An 18,245-nucleotide genomic window follows, 5' to 3' on the forward strand; every position below is an offset into this window, starting at 1 on the left:
CCTTCCTTCCTTCCTTCCTTCCTTCCTTCCTTCCTTCCTTCCTTCCTGCTCTCCCTCTGTCCACATAGGGAATCACATCCTTACCTGGATGCTCTGCTCAAAGGAGTATAAATTTTGATCCCTGAAACTTCACAAGATATTTTGGACTTTACAGGCCAGATTTCTTTTTTAAGGACCATGCCTTAAACCCAAATCACCCTGGCTCTCATTGATTGGTCAACAACAGGTCCCAGCCCAAGCATCACTTGGTCATTGTTTGGGGTCTGATGGCTCAGTGAGTGTAAACAGAAATTGTTTCTATTCTGGCCAGAAACTCTGAGGGTCTTCCCCTCTCAAATTGATCTTTTTTAAAAAATAAATTTATTTCTTTATTTTTAGTTTTCAATAATATTCACTTCCACAAGATTTTGAGTTCCAAATTTTCTCCTCACCTCTCCCTCCTCACACCCCAAGACGTCATGTAAATTGATATAGGCTCAACATATACATTCATATGAAGCTTATTTTCACATTAGTCATGTTGTAAAGAAGAATTAGAACCAATGGGAGAAACCACAAGAAAGAACAAACAAAGAGAAAGAGAGAGAGAGAGAGAGCAAATAATATGCTTCAATCTGCATTCAGACTCCATAATTCTTTTTCTGGATGTGGATAGCATTTTCCATCTTGAGTCTTTTGGAGTTGTCTTAGATCCTTGCATTGCTAAGAAGAGATAAGTCTATCCAAGTTAGTCATCATGCAATGTGACTGTTACTGTCTACAATGTTCTCCTGGTTCTGCTCACTCCCAGATTGATTCTTTTGTGAACACAAACTCAGGCCATCTTTTGCCTCGATTCTTACCTAGCCTTAAACTACTGAATGGGTGTTGCCCAAGACAAACTGAGCCCTGGGACAGACCTTAGCTTAAAAAGGCCAAGGTCTCCCGCTGCATCTAAGGCAATTTCCAATCGTCCTGATCTATATCTTGCCACTGGACTCCAATGACTCTGAAGGACAGTGAGGCTGATGACTTTGCACAGCCCTCCCTCACTGTAATCCAATTTACTTGCAAGTCATGACATCACTTTCTTGATGTCAAGGTCATCTTCAAGAACAAAAGACAAACAACAATGCCACCTACTACCACTATGTTCTTGGACAAGTCCTTTGTCCTCTTGGACTCATCTGTAAAATGTGGGATTTGAACTAAATGATGTCTAAGTCTTCCGAACTTTCAGTTTAAAAACTTATGATTATGGGATCATAAAGATCTATTTGCAAACAACAACTTACTGCCCCCTTCATTTGTTCCTATTGATTAGAAAACTCAATGGGATTCTAAAGTGGGATATAGTAGCCTCAAAAGTTACCATGAACTTTGGCTACATTGACACAGAATGAAGAAAGTGAAATGTGTGTATGTGTGTATGTGTATTTGTGTGTGCATTGTATATGTATTTATGTATGTGTACATATACATATCTATAACTATCTAACAATATGTCAACACAGGTATTGATACATATCTTACTCTTCTTTGTCACAGCACATTTGAAATATTGTGTTAGGTTCTGGTAGACACATCTTAGAACATTCACAAACTAGAGAGTTTCCAGAGGAATTAGAGTTAATTGAAGGGGTTTGAGATCATATCACCTAAGAATAACTTGAAGGGACTAAGGATGCTTTGCCTGGAGAAGACTTATTTGTTGTTATTATTATTTAGTCTTTTTTCAGTTGTGTCTCCATTTGGGGTTTGCTTGGCAAAGCAGTGGAGTGGTTTGCCATTTCCTTCTCCAGCTCATTTTACAGCTGAGGAAACTGAGGCAAACTGTGTTACGTGACTTGTCCAGAGTCACACAGCTAATAAGTATCTGAGGCCTGAGTTAATGCAGGTCTTCCTGACTTGAGGTCCAACTCTCTATCCACTGCACCACCTAACTGCCAACTGTCCTTTGTATCAGCAGACTAAAATAACACCAACATTTAACACCCCCCACCCCCATTCCTAGCAGTCTCTTGTGGACCAGTGTGATTAATGGAAAAAGAGAAGGAAACTGCTAATACCATTTTTTCTATCTCTTTGAAAATTCCAAGTAGGTTAGGTTCTCCAAGTATGAACCTGAGAGTGAGTGAGAGAGGAGAGTTACAGAGCTAAGGTGCTCCTCTCTCTTCCCTTCCCCCCAAAATAGCATGGAAGGAGGGTATGCCTAGAGCCCAGTGTAGCAGGCAAAGGTGGAGAAGAGTCCAAAGCATTGTCAGATGACTGGCAAAGCCCAGAAGTCAGGACACTCCATAGGGTAGTTGATTAAAGCCTTTTGCGGTAGCATTGACACCTGGTTAAAGTTTGTAAAAGGCGAAAGACTTTAAATATACCCTTGAAGGACTTTCACCTGGAATTATAACAGTTCAGGAGGAATTAAACTAGTTCTACTTGACTGTCTTATTGATCCTCATCTCATCTGCTGAAGGTAAATTCTAATTTAGATTAAGCAGTGATTGATAACAGTTCAGGATAAATAAGAGAGGCATTTGATTGGCTAAACCTAATTGTTACGTGTGATTTTATCGGCTCCAATGGAGAACTCTCTTTTGGCTGTCAACAAGAATTTATCAAGCATCATAATGTGCCAGGCACTGTGCTTAGCCCTGGAGAAACAAAGAATAGCAAAAAAGTAAAAGCAACTCAATAACTCCTCTCAGTGTGTTCTCAATGTGTTTAAAATGTATTTTAATAGTGGTTGATGACACTGGTTAATGTTTGCAATAAGTTGTTGCAAAAAAAGAGCATTATTTCCCTATATAACAACTTATTTTCTATATGTAATGATCAGAAGTCGTGGAACCTGTCATGTAGTGAATAGAATGATGATTTGAAGTCAAGAAGACCTCAGTTCAAATTCAATTTCTGTGTGACCCGGGGCAGGTCACTTAACTCCTCCCTAGGACTCCTCTACTCTAAGTTATGGACTTGGTGGAGGAATTTCCCTAAACTCCACAATTCACAATTATTTTCCAAGTATTCACATAATAATAATTCTTGATTATAGAGGGTGTCCCAAAAGTCTTAGTGTAGTTTAAATCTATTTAAGCTTAATAATAATTGGCTTGTTTAATGTTTAAGAATAATAAAAAACATCTTCCTCACAATAATCCTATAAGGTAGGCAAATATAAATATTAATATCCCTATTTTACAGATGGAGAAACTGAAATACAGAAAGGTTAAGCCATGGCCAGGGTAACACAGCTGGTAAAGAATGGGAGCTTTCCTAGCAGTCTGTCTCCCCCCCACCTCACCCCTTGCCCCCTGCCCCCTGCCCCCTGCCTACCCCATCTAGACTTAAGAAAGTGATGGAGAAAACGTTAATGACACAGATTGAACTTTAAAATGTGTTTAGTGTACATTTTTCCACCCTAGGGAGTCAATTGTTAAACATATATCAGCACACTCCTGGTTCTTTTCCTGGCTCTAACAGCCTTAATGGGTATCACCTTAGGCAAGTCACTTCCTCTCTTCTGGCCTCAGCTTCCTCCTCTGTAAAATAAGGATGTTAGGCCAGACAACCTCTAAGACTTCTTTGCCTAGAAATTCTAGACCTCTGTGACTGAAAGATGGCATTTTTCTGACTCTCCAAATATATACTCTTGTGTTAGTAGAAGTCTCACTTCTGGAATCATCTCTTATTCTACAAGCTGTCTAATGCCCCAGAAAGCAATCTGGCTATGACTTTGCACAAGGAACCTCAAAACTCTGGGCCTTGGAGTCCTCATCTATAAAATGAGGGTGGTTTGACAATTTAGACTCAATGTCCTTAAAAACAACAAAAAGCATACAAATTGATGGAAGCTTACCAATTCTTTACCATGACACTTCTTCATCTTTAAATATCAATGATGAACAATTAAACGGTCTTTCAAATTCAGAATGGTTTCCAGTCTCTTCCCTGGAGATCTCAAAGAAAAGACCCTCCTCCTGTGGTCCAGTTTAAGGACCACTCTACCTAGACAGGACTAAATGATTCCTGAATGTTTCCTCACAGATCTTGCTATTCATTCCTTCTGTGTGACCCTGCAGAGTGAGCAAGTTTATGTGTGAGCATAGGGAAGCCAGCCAGCTTTGCTTTCTCATTGTTTTTTCCTCTTTCTACCTCCTGGAAATCCGATTCAAAATTAGGAGGCATCACTTGACTTAAAGTATCCCCCACTGAATTTCTCTGCCATAGCCCAGCCCTCTTTTGGGGGGTTGACCTAGGTTACATTCTGCTGACATTTTATTTTGAGAGAGGAAAAGTAAAGAAAGGGGCATCAGTAGAACAAGTTGAACCACTCAGTGGAAGAGGGATTCAGATAAGAAGAAACTGAAGGACTTCCCATAGGCGTGAGGGAAATTGCATACGCCATCCGGAGAAGGGGGCCAGGAAATGGCTTCTTGTTTTCCAGACAGCTTCTGAGCTTTCTTCCATGGCACTGTGAAAGCTGGAGGGCTGGCTGCACAGCCAGGGGGAACACCCAGTTGAGAACTGGTCTTTTGCCGGAGGAGCTTTTTACTGCTGAAAGGTATAGTCATGAGCCCTACGAGATATTCCTATTATCAGTGATTTCCTCTGAGGAGGAAGCAAAGCAAATGACATCTTAGTCAAAAAGAGGACTTTGACCAACACCAGTGAAGATTAAGAAACTCGTTTGTCCCGGTGACAGTGTTGGACAGGTAAAGTGAATTTGTCTTTTTCTTCTCAAGAGAACCTAAGATGAATCACAGTATTGGTGGATCATAGAATGTAGAGTTAGAAGGGTTGTTAGAGATCGTTTCATCAAACACTTTCATTTTATGGAGAAGGAAACTGAGGCGGAGAGAGGGAAATGATTCCCCCATGATCACATCGCTTATTAACAAGGAGAAGGCTCAGCAGAAAGCTGAGCAGAAAAAGTCACTCATTTTAGAAATATTTCCCCTTTGATTTGCCTATTTGTCTTAATTAATTTTGTTATGATATCTATGGGAGGAATGAAAACTATTTGAGGCTAATACACTGTATGACAGGCAGCACAGTACAATGGATAAAGTGATGTGCCTGGAGTTGAGTTCAAATCTTACCTCAGACCCATAATGGCTATGAGATCAATAGGAAAATTATTTGGTAGGAAAGTTAAGCAACTCCCTAGGACTATTAGTTACAGGCAAGTTTGATCTGTCTGCAGTTTCAACACTGGGAAATCCGTATACCAATGAAATCATAGGTCTGGAGTGTATTGCATTTCCTGTCTGTGAGACTGTACTTGTGGTGATTTATTCTTTCGGGATTTTCTTTAGACTGACTTAGTCTAGTGAATAGGAAATGAAGGGATTTTGATCATAGTATTATAGACCTTGAGCTAGGATGAACTTTAAGGGCCAATCTAGTCCAACTCTCTCATTTTACAGATGAGGTAACTGAGGTCTAGGGAAATTAATGACTTGACCAAGATTGCTCAGATTGTAAGTAGTAGGGATAGGATTTGAAACCCAGGTTGTCTGATTCTGGAACCAGGGCTATTTCTATTATATCACCCTGATGTTGAGGGTTTCTCAGCAGGTCAGTGGCATGACAGCCAGGCTACTGGCTGGGGTCTAGAGGAAGATGAAGTATTTGCAGAAACAGAAGGACCCAAGGTCAGTTCTGTAAGTCAGTCCTGAGGCAAGGGATGAGACTTGTGATGAAAGTTCCATCCAAGAAAAGTGGCTTGTCCAAAATATCAAATGCAGGCTGGAACTATTCACCTTTGACTAAATAGAGAAGGCGTGTGGAGATTGCAGTGAAAAGGGGGCTAGGAATTTTTGGAAACTTGTGACCGTTGTCTCTGGTGGAATAGTCTGACTTCTTTGTTGATCTTTTTGCCCTCTTTTTCTTGTTCTTTATTAAGACTTGATTAAGTCCTTTGAAGGAATGCTAAACTTGAGTCAGAGGATATGAGTTCAAATCCTGTCTCTGCCTCTTGGGTTAGTTACTTAATATCCCTCTATTTCATTCTCATCTGTAAAATGAGAAGAGTATATTACAAAACCGTGTCTTTTCTAACACTAGATCCTGGCTCATTCATTTATGTGTGTAAATATATGAATGTATGTATGTCTATATCTGAAAATAGTTTGTATATATAATTAATATATACATATGTGCATGTATATATGTATGTATGTATATAAACTGTTTTTGTATTCTCCACAAAACCTGTCATGGGATTGTGCACACAATGGATGCTTATAATTTCATTGTTCCATTATGTCAGATACGAGATTTGAACCTGAGTTTTCTTGACTTTTGTTCTTTATCCATTAAGGCAGGCACGTGCAATGTTATACATACTTGTATCCAATAATATACATTCAACAATAGATATGCCAGTGACTTTAGCTTTCTACTTACCCAATTTTCTTTGAAGGCTGTGAGTCTTAATCTTGCACTGAGAAATACCATCATCATCACTGATAATGATAGCTCACATTGATCATCACTTCATTATTATGAATAATAGCTCATATTTATAGAGAGCTTTAAAGTTTACAAGGCATTTTCTTACGTAAGTCTTGTGAGGTAGATAATACAAATATTATCATCCCTATTTTATAGATAAAGAAACAGGCCAAGAGATGTGAGATGACTTGTCTGTAGTCATAAAACGAATAAGTGAGAGAGACAAGACTCCATATCCAGAGGGGATTCATTTATTATAGTGATCACTTTCCATTGTTAACTTTTTGTTTGCTATTTTGAGAAGAAAACTCAAGAGCCCAGTAAAGCAAGTGGATGGGAGACATTTAGATAACTGAATATCTTCTGATTTGATTTAGGGGTAGGAAGGATTGCAATAGGCCAGATTCAAAACCTACTTCAAAGTTCTAGGAAAGATAAAAAAAAAAATCAGTCACTAGTATTGAAATATGTTTTGCATGACTGCTCATGTATAATTACCAAATTGATTGCATTGTCAATGAGGAGGGAAGAGAAGAAGGGCAGGGAATCTGAAACTCAAAATTTTTAAAAATGAATGTTGTAAGTTATTTTTATGTGTAATTGGGGAAAAATAAAATATTAAAAATTTTACAAGTCAGTCACATTTTGCCTCAACTCCTTTTCTACTAGTCTATAACATTGTTTGTTGTTATTAGTCCTTCATTCTTGAAAAGGACCATTGACATCAGGAGAGTGATGTATTGACTTGCAAGTAAATTGGATTTAAGTGAAGCATAGCTCCTCCAGAGTCATCAGAGTCCAGTGGCAAAACATAGGTTAAGAGGACTGGTGATGGCCCCAGAAGCAGTGGGAGACCTTGGCCTTTTTAAACTAAGGTTTTTCCCAGGTCTCAGTTTGTCTAAGGCAACACCCATTCAGTGGTTAAAGGCTAGGTAAGAACTGAAGCAAAAGAAGCCTAGTTTGCCTTCACAAAAGAATTAATCTGGGAGGGGAAGACCCTCAGAGTTTCTGGCTGGAACAGAAACAAACCAGTCCATAATATAGATGGGATTAAAAGAACTACTGGACAGAGGGACCTCCCTGTAAGGGAACTCACTTGAGTTAAACCATAATCCCTTTTTTATATGCTTTTACACACTCAATACTACCCAGTGGGCTGTGGAACACCCTGGATCACCTGCTCCATAATTTTACCAAGGGCCACCAAAACATCAGTTTCAAACTTTGACAGCCTAAGCAGGAAGAAGTCTTCTCAGCCCCACCCAGGACTAACACTGTTGGTAGCTTTTTAAAAGGAGAGAGAGCCCTATGTCCTGCACTGACTTCATCCTTGGAGCTTTGGATCTGTTACTTGCAGATTTTACCAAATCAGATTAAATGTTCTTTGTAAACAGGATATGATCAAAGAGTGCCAAATGATTCTCGTATAACAAATTAAACCCAAGGTTATCTTTAACATCTTTACTTCCCATTTCCTGGGAAAAGGGGAGCTGTAATCTATGAGAAGGTAATGGAGTAAAGCAGGGAAAAATTTAATCTGAAGTGAGAGGACCTGAGCTTGAATCTCAGCTCTGCTAACAACTGCCTTTGTGACCTTGGGCAAGTCATCATATTTCAGGGCCTTGATTTTCTTATCTGTAAAATAAAGGGGCTGAATTAGATGATCTCTGAGATACCTTCTAGCTCTAAATTGATGACCCTATAATTTATGAATCCTTCTAATCCTGGATGTTGATGGAAGCATTTTCATTGTAAATTATCCTGGTAGTATGTCTATGCAACACCTGATATCTTAATGCACAGACCTGCCCTTGCAAAGAATATTGGAAATTTGGATTTGTTCATTCACTTAATAAGCGCTTCCTGAGTGCCTACTATTTGCAAAACTCCATACAGAGGAGTGCAGAAAGTATAGAATCATAGATCTTCAGAACTAAAAGAGCACTTATCCATCATCATCTGGTCTAATCCTTTCATTTTCCAAATGAAGAAACTGAGGCCCAGAGAGGTTAAAAATTTGCCCAAGGTTGAACAGCTAGTAAGTGTGAAAGCAGGAACTTAAGCCAAGGTCTTTTGACTCCAAGTGTAGGCTTTCTTCTACACCTCGTCTTAGAACTTGGGGACAGATTGTAGATAAATTTGGCTGGAGATGTATGCAAGGGAGAAATGGGAGATGGACTTGGAAAAGGAAGTTGGGGCCAGATTATGGCATGCCTTAAATGCTAATCTAGACTTTATGCAATAGGTACTGGGGAGTCATTGATGGTTTTTGAGAAAAGTTTTTTAAAACGATATTTTAGGAAGTTTAAGCTGTTGAGCAATATGCAGGAAGGATTTGAGGAGAAAAGAGACTGGAGACAGAAGGCTCAATTAGGAAGCTATTGTATCTTATGTTACGAAGAGTGAGTAAGGCCAGAACTAGGGTGGTAGCAGTTGGAATGAAAAGGAAGAAGGATATTATATAAGAGGAACAACATAACTCAATAACTAATTAGATATGGGGAACAAGGGAAAGGGAGAAATAAAAGGAGTTCTTGACATTCAGAAGTTAGGTGACTGGGGAAAGGATGATGCTTTTGACAGGACTTTGGAAGTCTGAAGAAACCAGTTAAAGAGGAAAGATGATGACTTGAGTTTTAGACACGTTGAGTCTGTGGTTAATGGAGGAACATCCGCAGGGAAATGTCCTTGGATATACAAGCCTATAACTTGGAAGAGAGATCATGGATGAAGATGTAAATGTGGGGATAATTCTCCTTGCAGTTATGGATGAAACCACGGCGGTAGAAGAATTTTTCAAGGGAAAGAGTATTAGGATAGTAACACAGGATGACCACAATATGGGGCCAAGATTAAGCCATGGAAAGAGATAGAAGGATAATCCTAGAAGAATGGAGGAAAACCAAGCTATTGTAGAGGGAGAAAATACTTTAAGAAGGAAAAAGGAGAGCATTAACTAGGAATCCTGACTTTTGGGGCAAATTCATTTGAGAGTGGAAATGAGTGACAGCATCTAACAGGGCTTGCTGGCACAGCCATAGATAAAATTGGGAGAAGGTGACCCATCTTTCCAAGGCTGTGCCCCTTGCTGCTATAGTGATTAGAGAGGAAGGTGGGCCCCAGGAGAGTGTGTTATGTTTATAGGACCCAAGTCATATCCTAGAAGATAGATGGTTATGCTGTGCAGCAATGCAGACCAGTTTGAAAGCCACAAAAAGTTAGCAGTCACTGGCAAAGGAATAAAATCCCCTAGAGGAATAATTCTCCCCTACTCCCTATATAGGATTTCTGGAGCAAAGTTCCATTCACCTTGCACGTTTAGGAGAGGGTTAAAAATTAGGTCTGAGAAGAGATCACTGGATTTGCCAATCACTATTTATATCCTTTCGAGTTCAGTTTCAGTAGAGTACTGAAGACAGCAAGGCGTGTTGTTGATAACGATTTCTCTGACATCCCCTACTAAGCCATCATATATGTCTTTGAAAAATAAGTTGAAATGCATTTGTATGCCTCATTTTTGGCAAGATTAAGGGAAAACCCACTGAAGGCTATCTTCAAGCAAAAAGATTGATTGATAAGAGTAGATTTAGGAACTTTCTGTTTCCATGAAGACGGAAATCTCTTGCTCAAAGGTTAAAAGTCCCTAGTGAATTACAGTGGGAGAAAGGAGGATAGAATGTTATCAAACTAACACACATGTTGGATCTGCTTTGGAAAATGTGAGCCCATTGTGTACAAACAAATGTTCTGCTGTAATCAGATAAGACTGGGATACCCTGACACAATACTGAGGTTGAACACTGTTTCAAGAAAAACGAAAATTAAATAGGAGGGGTGTAAGGAAAATTTGTAAAACTCGCATTGTGTTTCTTGTTTGTTTCAAATAAACATGAAGCTTGTTATGCTACATGTGCAAGTGACAGATTATTTAACTGAGAGCAGTGAAGCTAAGTCTTCTCCCTATGTCTTCCACCAATGCAGGGGAAAATTTGAGGTTTTCAGGCTGCACATCTGAGATCCAGGATTTGATGCTGTAAATGATGACCTCTCTTCCTCAGTAACATTCTGTCTTACCAGGATGAGAGGAAAATAGAGACATTGTTCTTATTTAAAAATTTTTTAAAATTTCATTAAGTATTTCCCAATTACAAGGACATTATTCTTATTGAAAGGAATTTCAAGCTACTCTCTGTATAGAATATGGGTCAAGTTCACTTTCCAAATGGAGAACTGCATGGTATTGCCATCCAGTCAGTCTGGCAGTTAATCGGTCAATAAGCATTTACTAAATGCCTGTTATTTTCGGGGCACTGTGCTTAGTGCAAGAGATACAAAAAAAAAAAAAAGGCAAAAGACCTCCTTTCTCACCTGTTCCCTGATAATAATAGCAATAGATATAGTATATCTCACTCTAGCTCTGGGGTTATCTACAAAGTGCTTTTGCTTATTCAGGACAATCTTGTGAGATAGCAAAGACAGCCATTATTATCCCATTTCACGGAGAAGGAAATTAACTCTCTGAAGCCATTGACTCTGTCTGTGGAGCCTCTAATTATTTTGTGCCTCTGTGCCTCTTTTCAGAAAAGTACTTGAATTCTTTGCTAGACGCAGTGAAAGATAAGTGGGGTAAAGGAATAGACAGAGACAGAGAGGCAGAGACAAAAAGAGGCGGGGGGGAGAGAGAGAGAGAGGAGAGGAAAATAGAAAAGAAAACATAACAAACACTTCGGGAGGAGAGGAGAGGACAGAAGAGGGCAAAGAGAGGGAAGGAGAGTGGAAAAGAGGACAGAGAAGATGAGGGGAGGAGAGAAGAGAAGAAGAAAAGAGAGGAGAGGAGAAGAGAGGAGGGGCAGGGGAAGTGGAGAAAGAGATAGGAGTGAAGTGAAAGGAGAGGGGAAGTACAGGAGAGACAGCGAGAGAAGGGGAGGGAAGAAGAGAAGAGAGGAGAGGAGGGAAAGGGAGAGGAGAGGAGAGAAGGGAAAGGGAGAAGAGGAGAGGAAAAGGAAAAGGGAGAGGAAAACTCAAATTTAACATAGTTCATATATAGGCCCATGGGTGGCTAGTGGTTCCCTGAAGCTCTGCTATGGTACTAGAAAGTGTCCTGTGCTTTGGCACTCACAGCACTCTTTCTTAACTATTGTGTTCTTGGTTTCCCCAAGTCTAGTCCTCCATCCAAAAATAGCTTAGGCAAGAGGGTCATTCTATATATGTAGATCCAGATGGTGTACTTTGACACATGCCACTGAATAGCCTCCTGACTGAAAAAACAAAAACAAAAAACAAATCAAAATAAAAAACCTCCTCCTTCTGCAAGCCTGTCATGGTGTTTAAAGTTGACATCACTAGAGTCATTTTTTAGGGGAAAGAGACTAAAGACCCCTTTAAAGGATAACTACATTGACTGGAAAGATAGCAGCAGACCTAGAAATGGTTCATTATTAGAACAAATTAATTATCAAATTAACTAATTATCAGTACCAGAGACAGAGGAGAGAGAAGTTGAGTGGGGAGAACACTGAATTCATAGTCACAGAACCTGGATTCAGATTCTGACTTTGCAACTTTCTTTCTGTGTGACCTTGTAACAATCATTTCCCCACTCTAAGCATCAGTTTCTCCATATGTAAAATGAGGGATTGTACTAGATAACCCATGTTTTCCCTTCCAGATCTAAATCTATGATTCTGTGGCCCTATGTTCTCCAAGGTCCTTTCCAGCTCTCACATCCTATGATTTATTCATGTTCTTACACAGACCTTTTTCATTTCTCTAAAAATAAACCCATATAATAAATGCTCAATAAAAACTGGAAAGTCATCATGGCAAAGTAGATAGGGCACTGGACGTTGAGTCAGAAAGACCTGGGTTCAATTCTCAACTGAGGCACTTACTAGTATTAAGTCACTTAAACTCTCTATGCCTCAGTTTCTTCATCTATAAAATGGGGTGGGGGAGAATTTGCGGGTGGAGATGTTAGTCATGATAGCCTCTAAGCTTCCTTCTAGTTCTAAATCAATGAACCCATGAACTAGTTGGAGTAACTAAAAAAAAAAAAAACCTAAACCAACCCACCCTCCCCATTTTTCATTCTAAAGAAAGAAACCAGGGACTGCCTCATATGTCATTTCATTTTTTCTTTCCTTCCCAAGACAAGGTAAAAATAGTTCTGACTTCTTTGGTGGCACTCAGGAAAGGTTTCAGGATATGAAGGAAGTTTTCCTTCCAGTCTGGTCCCTAGGGGTACCACAGAGAACAATTCCCTTCCCTAGTACCATTATATAGAATGGCTGAAACATGGGCTGCTCCCTGACAGAGAATGTTGGAGGTCATACAACAGGTAGGGGATTGGTGGGAAAAGTGGGATTTCAAGTCCTTTCTCCATTGTTAAAATTGGCTTTGCTGCGATGGCCTCTTATAATGAGAGAAAACTGCCTAAAGTGTCTTGTGCCCATCCCAATGCTGCCTGTATTTCAATGTCCAGTGCCCCCTCCTTCATGCAGCCTTTCCTGCTTACCCCAGCCCACACATATTGGTTCCCCTTCTCTAAATTCCTGCAGCATTTAGTGCCCAAAATACACAATTTGCAGCATGACACAATGGAGAGAGAGCTGGCTGGTCTCAGGGTTAGGAAGACCTGGATTCAAATCTCATCTCTGACACATACGGGTTGTGTGACTCTGGATAAGTCACCTGACCTCTCAGTATTCTAGGTAACTTTATAAAATTACAAATCACAGAGAAAGTACCGACCTGCATTGCTGTAGGGAGCTTTCTCCTTGAGGAATGTCCTATATCAATGAAATCACAGTGATAGTCCTATCCTTTCTATACACATTTTAGCACTGGAAGTGATCTGTTAAACTTGGAGTCAAGAAGCCAAATTTGAATTCTAGCTTAAACACAAACTCTGAGCCATCTAGACAAATCACCTAGATTCTCTGATCTATCCTCCTTCCCTCCCTCCCTCCCTTCCTTCCTTCCTTCCTCCCTCCCTTCCTTCCTTCCTTCCTTCTTTTCTTCCTTCCTTCCTTCCTTTCTGCCTTCCTGCCTTACTGCCTTCCTGCCTTCCTGCCTTCCTGCTTTCCTTCCCTTCTATATTTTGAGCACCTACTACATTCAAGATTCTGCAAAATGCAATGTGGTAGATGAAAAGACAGAAAGAACAAAGCTATAAGCCCCAAGAATATTACAGGAAATAATCTAAGTTCTAAGTGCTTAGCAAAGCACCTGGTATATAATAGGTGTCTAATAAATGCTTGTTGATTAAACTTGACTTTACCTCTGCTGCAGCATTCCTGGGCTTTGGAGTCCATGTAGGTCAATACACAGTGATGCTGTCACCGTCACCCATGGCATTGCTAGTTCTCAGAGCCAGTATTTGACCTGACTCTAATTTCCAAGGCCCACTGGAACCAAAAAGGGGGGAGGGAGTCCAAAGTCTAAAGTCAGTGGGGACAACAGTGTTCAGCAAAAGAAGAGGGAGCAGAAAAGTGCTTCTTTTCACTCTTCCCTGTTTAAAGAGAAATTATGAGAGGTAGCGATAGATATAGATAGATAGATAGATAGATAGATAGATAGATAGATAGATAGAAAGAAAGAAAAGAAGACAAACAGACAGATGGATAGATACAACATTTAAGTTAGGTGGTATAGGAGACAGAGTGCAGGACCTGGAGTCAGGAAGACTTGTGTTCAAATCCAGCCTCAGACATATGCTAACTATGTGTCTCTGGACAAATCACTCAACTTCTCTACTTCCTTTCATCTATAAAATGAAGATATTAATAGCACCTACCTCCCAAGGTTGTTGTGAGGATCAAATGAAGTAATACTTGTGAAGTGCTTTTAAAACTTTAAAGTGCTAAATAATATTATTGTGATGATGATAATGATGGTGATGATGATAATGATGATGATGATGATGATGTATTCACTATGTGCCAGGTTCTATGCTAAGTGCTGGGGATGAAAATTCAAGCAAGCAAGACTTTCCCTTCACTAAAGCAGATTACATTCTAAAGGAAGAGGACTATAGATCAGGGGGTGTTGAAAAGGGACACACATGGTCAAAAGACCACTGGGAAGTGATATGAAGGCAGGAGAAGGCAAGAGCTTGGGGATTAGACCTTGAGGACCAGGGGGAGGAATCTAAGGTTCAGCTCAGAGAGAAAGGAAGATGACATACTTAGAGCAAGAGCCATGGTCAAGCCTATGGACCTTTTCTCAGAATCTTTTTTTCAAATTCATAGTTGAAGGAAATATTGAATTTTTGTTGGAGGGTAGTAAAATTAAATATGACTTTTTTCCCCAATCAAGTTGATAAAAACCTCTGAAATCTATCCATACCCCATCAGGCTAAGAATCCTGTGATGTAGTGGATAAAAAGTTAGCCTTGGTGCAGGAAGACCTGGGTACCGACTGTGACACATGCTGATTGTATTGCCAGGGAAGTTGCTTACTCTGTCAGTGCTCTAGGCAACTCATTAATTACCCAGTTAGGGGAATGGAAAGGGGGCTTTAGGCAACTAGGTGGTGCAGTGGATAGAATGTAGGGCCTGGAATCTGGAAGAACCTGAGCTCAAATCTAGCTTCAAACACTTACTAGCTGAGCGATCCTAGGCAAATCACATAACTCTGTTTGCCTCAGTTTCCTCATCTGTAAAATGAGCTGGAAAAGGAAATGGCAAACCACTCTAGTATCTTTGCCAAGAAAATCCCAAAATGGGGTCACAAAGAGTCAGACACAACTGAAACAACTGAACAACAAAGGAGGAGTTGGCATTTCCATATTCAAGACATCAACAACAACCACAAGCAATATCAAATATTTATAAGTATTTTAAGGTTTACAGTAGGTTATAACAACACGGTGGGATAGGTACTACTACTATGTCCATTTTACAGATAAAGTAACTGAAACTCAAAGAGGAGAGAGATCCTGCCCATAGTTTCATAGTTACTAAGTAGAACAGCCAGCCTTTGACTCCTTTTTGTTGTTGTTGTGTCATTTCAGTCACATCTGCCTCTTCATGACCCCATTTGGGGGTTTTCTTGGCAAAAATGCTGGGTTGGTTTACCATTTTCATCTCCAGATCATTTTACAGATAAAGAACTGAGGCAAACAGGGTGAAGTGACTTGCCCAGGGTCACACAACTACTAAGTGTCTGAGGCCATATTTGAACTTCAGGTCTTCAGGTCTTCAGGTCCAGCATTCTATCCACTGTGCCACCTAGCTGCCCACTCTGGCACCTAGTCCTGGAATCTTTTCACTTTCCTCAGTGGGCCAGAGGAGCTCCATGGGAAAAAAAAAACTCACAATAAGTTTACAGTGATCATCCCATACCCCACCTCCTATTTCCCAACTAAAACTCTCAAGAGCATGTGTGTATGCATGCCTTCTCTCCGTCTCCAATATTTAAATTAATTAGAATGAAGTTCTCAATATCATCTAAACCTTAGAGAGTTTAGGTGACTTGTTCAGGGTCACACAGCTAGTAAGTGTCAGAGTCAGAAAAGGCCTTGTGCAGAATGTGAGAATTCTATCCCACTTGTCTCCTTCCTAGCATCTTCTCTTCACCTCATGCCCGTCCTCAGTCCCCTGATCTTCAAGTCATCTACTCCAGAACGAACTCTTATTCTCAGTTGACATTAATCTCTTCCAACACGTTAACTGATAACTAGGAGTAGAAGTTGTCTGAGGCCTTGAGTGCACAGTGCCATAGTAGGTTCCTACTGACTGACTGATCCCACCTGGGGATAATTGCATTTTAAAAGGGAGATTTTTGAAAGCTAAAAAACCATCATGCCCCAAAGGAAGACTGGTAGAATGTCAAGGAGTCAACTAATACTTCAGACATATTTTTCTTACTGATAGATGGCTCATAGATTAAGTATTAGAGAGAAACTCAAGAGTGATCCTCTCTAACCTCCTCTTTTTATGGATGAGGGACCTGTGTCCCAAGAAAAGAAAGGGATTTCTTCAATAAGGAACATAGGAAGTAAGTGGCAGAAATGATTTGAACCTAATTATTCTCCATGATTCAGAATTCTTTCCATTGTATCTTATGTTTTCTACAACATGACTGAAAAAATACTGTCTCTCATGTAAATTACTTTGAAGAATGAGCCATGTATTGATGCAGGACTTCTATTATTTTGGGGAAATGATTGGTCCTTTGTTTTATATCTATGCCTGATAAATAGCCATTTCTGTATTTACAAAGCACACGCTGGGGTGATACAGTGGACAAAGTCAGGATGACCCTTCTGAAATATTTACTATCTATGTGGCTCTGGGCAGTTGCTTAACCTTTCTTAGCTTCAGTTTCTTTATCTGTAAAATAAGGGTAATAATAGCATCTATCTCAAAGGGTTATTGTGAGGTTCAAATGAGATAATATTTATAAAGTGATTAGTAGGGTGTCTGACACATAGAAGGTACTATATGAACGCTTCTTTTCTTCATTTCCCTTTGTTTCCCAGGGATCCTAGATTCATAGATTCAAAGCTGTAAAGGATCTGGGAGACCATCAAATCCAACTTCCTCATTTGACAAATGCAGAAACTGAGGACCATGGAGGTTAAGGGGTTTGGCTAAGATCACACAGTAATCAATGGAAGTATATTTGAATCTAGTCCTATGATTTGGAAGCCTAGACTTTTTCCACCATACCATAATGATGACACACCATCCATCTCTGTGCTTGAGAGTGACTTTGCAAGGCCTATCCCTAAGTAAATATAGCACTTTCTGTGCCTTGAGTGACAGGGTAAATATGGGTGTCATTATTGAATGATTCAAGGAACAATATTTATCATCAAAATGTGGAGAGACTGTGAGTATTCCCACTCATTCCTTACTTATGATGTCAATATATTTTCCACCTTCCTCTCCTTTCCTTCTTAATTCCCAGACAGGAAAATGAAATCAGGGAAGATAAGGAAGTTACTCAAAGTTACAGACAGACAAGTTCTTGAATCAAGGATGCAAAATCTTATTTCTCTCCTCTGTCTGAGCAGTCGCTGGTGCTTTGAGTCTGCTGTAGCTCAGGGTCACCATTTTCCTGTTTATAAAATGGCAAAGGGCTGAAAATTTCAGAAGATAATTGTCTCTGAAAAGATCTTTGTGTCCTGTTGATCTGAATAAGAGAGTAGTGGGACCACAATGATTTCCCCATAACTGACCCCAGTTCATTCAACAGATATACCTTGATAGCCTTTTATCATCAGAATCAGACAAAGCAGTAACCAGGACTGGAAGGCACAAAAATCTAAAATAATGATTTTAAAGAGTGAGTGATTTTCAGTGTATTATATTTATTTTTAAAAAAATTTTCACTTAGCACTGTAGAAAGTAGCTAGTTTGAATAATTAGTTAAAATAAGAAGATAGCAGATATTGTATTTCTGACCCTCCTCCCTCACTCTGGTTGCCATTTACTTGGGCAGAGGCCTCCTGAGAAGTAGCTTTGTAGTATCCCTTACCCCTAAAAGGATGTTCTTTCCTTACAATGGGTCCCAATGTTGTGTGTCTTTCTCCTCACAATATGGTGCTCTGGGGTCTCCCCCAATGATGCCAGTGTTAGGGTCTCTTCCTAAAATTGATTTGAAGGCACACTTATTATCTGGAAACCATTTTGTGCTACTTGCCTTGGGCACCAAAATTGCTGATTGTGGATCTGGGATTGCAGAATGTCACAATTAAAAGGGCACCTAGCTGGCACAGCGGTTAGAGTGCCAGGCCTGGAGTCATAAAGATTCATCTTCCTCAGTTCAAATCTGACCTCAGACACTTACTGGCTGTGTGACCC

At 39.9% G+C, this 18,245-nt stretch overlaps 1 protein-coding gene across 5 annotated transcripts in view; it reads left to right on the forward strand.

Annotated features, from left to right (window-relative positions):
* The window catches only part of ADGRF5 (adhesion G protein-coupled receptor F5), a 142,737-nt gene that overhangs the window by 43,200 nt on the left and 81,292 nt on the right, over positions 1–18,245 (forward strand). For 2 of the 5 annotated variants that reach the window (XM_027838279.1, XM_027838283.1), the window contains exon 1: positions 4,286–4,691. The exons of 2 other annotated variants lie outside the window; for them this stretch is intronic. The gene's annotated coding sequence lies outside the window, so the exon portion shown is untranslated. Of the gene's footprint in view, positions 1–4,285; positions 4,692–18,245 lie in introns of those variants that run through there. One more of the 5 variants, XM_027838282.1, reaches the window with a different exon arrangement.

This window comes from Vombatus ursinus, unplaced genomic scaffold (assembly GCF_900497805.2).
Source record: "Vombatus ursinus unplaced genomic scaffold, bare-nosed wombat genome assembly UNPS02014826.1, whole genome shotgun sequence".
NCBI lineage: Eukaryota > Metazoa > Chordata > Mammalia > Diprotodontia > Vombatidae > Vombatus > Vombatus ursinus.